This window comes from Anas acuta, chromosome 2 (assembly GCF_963932015.1).
Source record: "Anas acuta chromosome 2, bAnaAcu1.1, whole genome shotgun sequence".
NCBI classification, from domain to species: Eukaryota; Metazoa; Chordata; class Aves; order Anseriformes; family Anatidae; genus Anas; species Anas acuta.
The window spans coordinates 43040295-43048151 of record NC_088980.1 but is presented as its reverse complement, the minus strand read 5'-3'; the positions used below and the strand labels follow the sequence as shown (position 1 = coordinate 43048151).

The 7857-nt window shown below is 41.8% G+C and overlaps 1 long non-coding RNA gene across 1 annotated transcript in view; it reads left to right on the top strand.

The window, feature by feature from the left end:
* The first annotated feature begins 507 nt into the window (after window positions 1–507).
* Window positions 508–7857, top strand: part of LOC137851704 (uncharacterized) — a 49101-nt gene continuing 41751 nt past the window's right edge. Inside the window, exon 1 of the long non-coding RNA XR_011093374.1 lies at window positions 508–718. This is a non-coding gene — a long non-coding RNA (uncharacterized lncRNA). The remainder of the gene's footprint in view (window positions 719–7857) is intronic.

The following is a 7857-nucleotide window of genomic DNA, read 5'->3' as shown; positions in this document are numbered from 1 at the left end:
ATCTCTTTTGGGCAGCATTCCTCCTGGTAGCAAGCTGTCACTTCCTAAGTTTTGCACTGTGGTGAGATGAATGCTTAGAAAGCAGGATGCACTTGATTTTATTCATAAAGCATTGCACATGTGGTGGAACATCCTGGCTTCATCTAATTAAGCAATAATTCACCATGGGCAGCAGTGTCTTTCAGAGTGGTTATTGTCTGCCTCAGCTCACTTGCTGAAAGGCCACACAACTGGAAGTGGAATAATCCCCTGGGAATTTATTTTCCAGAATGCTTTACTAACAAGAAGTAAGTAGCTTTGTCCTGTCTTAAGTTTTGGTTGCTTATGCATTTTTTGTATTATACAATGAGAGCAAGGCCTGGCTTCATGGAGCACAGCAACATCTCTGGGCTAATGATCTGAGATAATGTCAAGACAGCTGAGCAAAATCTTTTCCTACTCCAGGTGTGTTACCTGAATGAGATCTATTGTCCCCTCTTAAACTGTTAGCAAGGCTACTGGAGCTAGGCTTTGCTGGAGAATGTATGGAGCTATGATCAGGTCAATAGTAGTGCTTTATCTCTTTTCTGCTTTTTGTTTTGATTTTGTTCAATGCAACTTCAAAATCAAATGAAAGAGTGGAAGGGTAGGCTGAGTGGAGAACAGAAGCATATGCGTTCAGCGGAAGAGGTGAAGAAAGGGCATATTGAAGAGACAGTGAGCAGAAAGGAAAGAAAATGTAAGTAATAAAAAGAGCCAAGAAAGAAAAAGAAGGGGCAGGAGGTGGGTAGTATCATTAAAGAAACATGGAAAAGGTGAGGGTAAAAGAAACATGGAGGTAAGAGATGCTGAAAAAGGATTGCTGGTAAGAAAGCAATATGTGAGAAGGTCTGAGAGTGGTGCAATTTGTGATGGCTGGGTAGAGAGTGAGTCTGGGTAAGAGATGCTCAGAAGCAATGTTGATGACTTGCAAATTTGAGGATCAGGAAAGGTAGTGGAAGAAGAGGCTCAGAAACTCCAGGGAATTCCCTGAAGGCCCAGGCAGGGAGCAGGCAGGTGGGCTGCTCCAGGGAGCTGTTCTGTAGTCCTTACTTTACAGTAAAAGGTGGTAGGGCAGATCAGAGCAGGAAGAGAAGAACAACTCTTAAGAAGGAAGAAGCTGACTGGGAAAGACCTTTGCACAAAGTAGCTTCTGTGTCATCCTGAACTTGATTCAAAATTTAGTTCTCTTTAACTTATCTCACCAGCTGTGTTACGGGTTCACAGCCATGCCAGTAACGGGTTTTAGGGCAGTAGTTTCTTTGTTTCTGTTCTTACCTTGAAGCAGTGCATGAACAATTTGAGTGAAGCCCTTTCTTTGCATTGCTAAGCCTGTGCCCCTGGACCCGCAGGCTCTGTAGTCTTTCAAGCATGACATAAAGAGAAGCAGCAAGGAAATCTTCTTCCCTTTGTTTTTTGGGTCTATATTCTATTAAATCTGTGAAAAGGCATAGCTTTTGAGTTGCTTAATGTAGAAATTTCCTATCTCTGTCTCTTTTTTGCTTAACTTGATCTTATAAGACTGTGTGAATTCCCAGGTTGTGTTATGTTGTCTGAAATAACAATCAAGGGAGAGGGAAATACTTTGTGAATTATGTATCTGTAACAGCACTTCAAAGAGGTTCTCCCCTTAATCTTATTTTTTTTTATTTCTTCCTGTGGAGAAGCTAAATATATCTAAAACAGAATATTTAGAAAATGTCATTAATCATGGCTTTCTTTTTTTCCCTCCATCTATAAACAAAGGAGGTAAGCTGGAGAGTGGCAAGGCAAAAAATATAGATAATAGACTATCTCCATCATTCACTTACAGCTAACTACAGCAATATTCTGCTGTAGACCATGAATATATATATATATACCTGTTTGCTATATATGATACTCAGGTAGTGTTATGATTAAGACATAAGATTTTATTTTTATATCCATCATGGAGTTTGGCTTTTATGATCAATATATTTTGTTTACAGAGTGTGTGAGGTTTTTGTTTTGTTGCTGTAATATCTGGCTAGCAGAAAATGTATCTGTTTCTAAATCAATAACAAAAAAAATTTGCATGTGTGGAAGATAGTAAATTTTATTGTCAGAAATATTTCTCAAAATAGAAAGGAAGTCCTTTCAGTGCTAAATTTAGCTTGTTCTTCCTTGCTTGGCTGTTCTAGAAGCATAACAGACTTGGGGAAAGCTAACTACACAACTGCTTCTCTGCCAGGTCATCATGGCTTTATTACTGTTGCAACTGGATTTAATCAAAAGGGGTTAGACAAAATGTGAGCCAGTATATTCAGTGTATTCTGTCCCAAGCTGCTGTTTTCTATCTGGGTCAAACAGCTCCTGTGGAAAGTGACTGACCCCAGTTGTGCTCAGTCCTGCTTACCGGTGTCAGTGTAGTTGCAAGGTGGGGAGAGCCAGGACAGCGAGAAGCGTGGTGGCACGAGTTCCTGAATTGTAATCAGCTCTCTCTTTCCAAAACCACATATGCAGTTGAAAATTGCAGGTAACATTTGTGCTGGGTTGGAAACAGTAGGGCTGTTTTCCACCTGTTCCCCAAAGCAAGATTGTAATATGTAACTGACAAGTGTCAGAAACCCTCAATGAACAACTGCAGCAGGCTTAACACCTTCCCTGCTGGAGTGGGTTTATGTGGCAAGGTTTTGGTAGCAGGGGGCTGCAGGGTTGGCCTCTGTGAGAGGAATCCAGAAGTTGCACCATGTTAGCTAAGGGCCAATTTCAGCCAGCTCCACAGAGACCTGCTACTGGCCAGAGCCAAGCCATTAGGTGATGTTGTTTGTGCCTCTGTGAGAGCGGAATTAAGAAAGGAAAAAAACTGCTGCACAGCAGCAGCTGGGAGAGAGGAGTGAGAAGCAGCCCTGCAGCCCCCGAGGTCAGAGCAGCAGGAGGGCAGGAGGTGCTGCAGGCACGCAGCAGCAGTTCCCCTGCGGCCTGTGCAGGGAGAGGCCCCTGGTGGAGCAGGCTGTCCCCCTGCAGCCCATGGGTCCCACATGGAGCAGATCTCCACGCTGCAGCCCCCCCATGGGTGGAGGAGCCCCCAGTGGAGCAGGTGGATGTGGCCTGGAGGAGGCTGCGGCCCATGGAGAGCCCCCGCAGGAGCAGGCCCCAGGCCAGAGCTGCAGCCCGTGGAGAGGAACCCACGCAGGAGCAGGGGTCTGGGGGGAGCTGCCGCCCACCCGTGGGGGACCCATGCTGAAGCAGTTTGCTCCTGGGGGATGGATGGATGGACCCTGTGGGACAGAACCGTGTGGGAGCAGTTGTTGCAGAGCTGCTGCCTGTGGGAAGCCCCTGCAGGATCAGTTTGGGAAAGACGGCATCCCGTGGGAGGGACCCCATGGGGAGCAGGGGAAGAGTGAAGAAGCAGCAGAGGAGAAGTGCTATAGACTGACGGCAGCCCCCATTCCCCTGCACCACTTGAGGAGAGGAGGTGGAAGAGGGTGGATGGGGGGAAGGTGTTTTTAGTTTGTTTTCTTTATTTCCCAGTGCTCTAGCTTGTTCATAATAGGCAATAAATTTATCTAATCTTCCTACTCTGAGTCTGTTTTGCCCATCATGATAATTGTTGAGTGATCTCCCTGTCCTTATCTCAACCCTTGAGCTCTTTTCTTTGTATTTTTCCCCCTTTCTGTTTAAGGAGGGGGAGTGAGAGAGCAGTTGTGGAGCTCAGCTGCCCAGCTGAGTAAAACCACCACACCCACCCTGCTCCTTCCCTGGAGTGATTTACTACTCTGTCATTTACTCAGATTTTGCCTAATGTAATAGTGATTTCTGTCTTGAGAAGCCTTGCAAAATAATCAATATATTTGACCTTCCTTTAGGTGATAGATGGAAGATCTTTGAAAATTATGAGCAGGACTTATCCCAGGCTCATCTCTAGATCATGGATCAGTGCTCTAGAGCCACCTGAAAATTTCTGCCTTGGAGCACTTGCCCCGTCTTTGTCTTTTCCACTCTAGGAGGAACATCTTAAAAAGAAAATCTGGGTAGATCAATGCTAACGTAATGACAGAGAAGAAGTTTCTGTATTTTCTTCTATTTGTGATCCATCTTCAGTATTTTCCATATGCCTGTTCAGCTGATAACTGAGCTGGATATGGGTCAGATTGTTTTTGTGTCCAGTAACTCATAAACTGCCTACAACCTGTATCAGCTAAAAGCCTTGAGCACCAGAATATCTGTCAAGCCTGATCTGACTTAGTATACCGTAGTGGATGCATGGCCTACTCTGTAGACAACTGAAGGTTATTAATATTAATCTCTTTTGTTTTGCAATGTAACTTCATTGGGTAAGATGACATAGTGATTTAATGAAGTTTAGCCATGGAGATGCTAACCTGTATCTGGAACGTGCACTTTAGATTAGATCTGGATCTGCAAGCTCAGATTCTGACAATTAAGACGAAAGTAGGTTTGTGTACACTGGAAAAGTCAAGAATTGGAAGTAATTAATGTAATTAAAGTGGATTAGTTAAATAGGATTAATTCCTGATCTTCCAAAGTGAATTAAACTAAGCCAAGTTAAGACCATTTTCATTCCAAGTAAAAGTATCCACTTGCCAGTTTAATGCAGTTTAACTAATCTTCTTAAAAAGTGAATTTGGATCGCTTTTCCTGAATATCCTCCTGTACCTAGTTCCTTCGCATTAAAACAAATAGCTTCCACATTGCTTCCTTTAGGGCATGGTTGAACCTGATGCTCAGGATTGGAGCCTATGATTAAATGTATTTGGGAAATAAGTTCTGTATGGTACTAAGGGAAAAACAGTCTGTGAGTGCTAGGAGTAAAATTAATGGAACTTTATTTAGTTTTAAGTGCTAAAATGAGACAGTTCAGAATATGCATCTTCCGTGTTTTCAATGTTTACGCCTTTAATACCTACAAACAGGGTGACAAAGGCATCTAATCTTAGCAGCAAACTGGGTGGAAGGCTAGTGTAAGGGCAGGCAGGCTGAACTGAATGCATCATTATTGTTCTAGGACCCGTGTTCTCTTAAGTTATGATCTGCTTCATAATGTGATTTTCTGCCATTTAGGGTTAGCAGGTGAGCTGTACCGTAAGCCCTGCTGAGTGCTGAATGACTGGGAAATTTTTGAAGCTCCTCTCTGTGTCTGGTCTTTGAGTTGGTGGATGGCTCTCTCCATGCACCCAGCTCCACAGCTTATTTTTGAGAGTGGCAGAACCTTTGTCTCCTGCAGTTTCTCTCTAAGCAGCATGGTTTTTCCACTTTTTGTTGGTCTGATCTTGATGGAGACAAAGTACTAGGACTTCGCTTAGCTAAGACAGTGCTGAACAGTGCTGCTCCCACTGCATCGCCTTTCTTCTCAGGTCAGTCACCTAAAGCTAGTTGCCTTACTTTAAAAAGGAGTCACATGTATTGGACATCAAGGTTAAAATTATATATACTCTGCTGAAGAGCTAACAGTGTATTTCAAGCATGCTTATTGTGGGAAATCATTTAAGTAACCCAGTTTACTAACTAGAGCCCAGGACTGAAGAATATTGTAGGCAGTATTTAAAAAAACAAACAACAAAACATCATAAATAGGTAAGTTCTTTTCTTTCTACATGCATTTGCCCCTGTTGGAATGTCTGATCACAAGACTACAAATTGGAGCTCAAATTTAGTAATTGGTAGCATCAGGATTGAAACCTCCATTTCTCTTTTTTTTTTTTTTTTTTTTTTCTTAGTGGGACAACACGTAGTCTTAGTAGTTTGGCTGTGTGCTGTCATTGGCGATATAAGTGCATATGAAGTCCTTGTGATCATTCTGATTTTGATGTGGTTTGTCATGTGAAGAAGTCATGATTCCTGTCAGCTGAACAACTTCTCTACTGTTTTTTTTTTGTTTTTGTTTTTTTAAGATCTGTTAAGCTGTGATTCACAAAAGCATTCTAAAGCTGTACTAGCTCTAACTGAGATTTCTACTACTAGAAATGAATTACTTTTGATTGTAAGGGAGGTTTGAAAAGGTAAAAAAAGATGCCTTCCTCATGAAAATTTTTGGGGAGAATGTGTTATGTCAGGGATATCTCAGCCAGTCAGGCTCAGAAGCAGTATGGGCATAGTTTTCCAGTGAGATGCCAGACATAACATGTAAATCAGGCACGGCTTCTTGATCTAAGCTGGTCATTGCACAGCTCTGTGTTGTGCCATTTAGCTTTATTGCCTAGAGAGTGTTGTGTGTTTCTTTGCAGCATGGTGTAGATAGGCCTGAAGGATATACCTGAGCTACATACTGGATGTCTAGGTATCTCTAGTAGAGGTTTTTGAAGATGAGAATGGCCTTATCCTCAGTAACACCATGACCTCTTTACATCACTCAGGCAATGCAAAACGGGCTTTGAACTGAGGGAATTACAGGTGATACCTACATACCTAAATTCTCTTCTGTATTACTGGTGGTACAGAAGGATTTTAATGAAGAATAATTTTTGGTTCCTTGACAGTGAAGTATTTCTATGCAGTGCACGTTAAACAAATAGGTTATCATGATAATTCCCACTTAACAGACAGTCCAAACAACTATTTTGTGTTATATCTGTTTACAATGTGACTTCATTTGAAAGGACAGAGTATCAAGACATAAAAAGCTTACTTCCTTGACAACAGGTCAAGCTTTACCCGAGAAAACTGCAATGTAATTTAAATGTTGACGTGTGGTCATTTCCGTGGTTGATTTGATTTGATCTGTCAGTAAATCACAACGCTTGGTAATATAATAAACTCCCACTCTTTGATTGTAACTGATACCAACAGAGGAGCACTGATCAGAAAAATTTTCTTTTGATTTCTCTGGGTAGTGGATCAGTGCAGCAGCGAAATGGAAGAAGCTGGAGAAAAAAATCAACAGCATAAAGTTAACTTTTTATCTCTGCCCACAAAGATGTTCTTTAGAACTACAGACAACATGGTCCTCTTCCTCTTCCTTTTTTTTTTTTTTTTTAAGTGAGCAAAACCTTTCTATATGCAGTACCTGCAACTTATAGAATAATACAAAATGTCTTAAATCAATTCGTACCACAAAATGGTGGTATGTGACTTCCAGTGGATACTTCTGCTGTATCATCCTCCACAGCTATGCATATGCAGTCACCTAGTCATCCTCCCTCCTCCTACCCCCCCTTTTTTTTTTTTTTTCAAAAAAGGGTGTAAAGCTTTGATATTTTATTTTTTTTCTCAGATCTATTCACACTCAATATTTATCAGCCTTCTGTGTTTTGGATCACTTCAACTAGCTCTAACAGGATTAAAATTTTCAGACTCCTCTCAACTGCAAGAGTCCTGGCATAATTTGTAACTACAGGTATGCAGGCATGCCCTTGGGATGCAGATGCTCTATACTTCCTGGTATCTCCTTCTTGAGAGCAAAGGTTTGCACAGTATAAGAGCTCTGACTCAGAGTATTGCTGGTCCTTCAAATTGCTGTTATAAAATGGACAATCCATTCTTTTGTCTTCAGCAGTGTTGGTGCTCTGCTGTATGGTATAGGCTTCTCAAGCATTTGGAATATTCTGAGGCTGTCCAGGATCCCACCCTACCCCAAGGTCATACTCTTCCATAGTTGTTGTTGCCTTTTCACATCCTGAACTGCCGCAACCACCTGAAAACCTGAGCAGGGTCTGTACACTTTTTCAACTTAAATTTCAAGAATGATATGAAGTAATTTTCTTCTAAGTTGTATTTCTAATTGGAAATATTTTTTTGAGTTACAGATTTGAGATCTTTCCTATTGCCTTCCACCCCCATCACTTATCCAGGAACAGTGTGATTAGAGCTAAAGTAACTGTTTTCCTATCAGTAGCAGGGCTGGTGAGGGAAAGGACA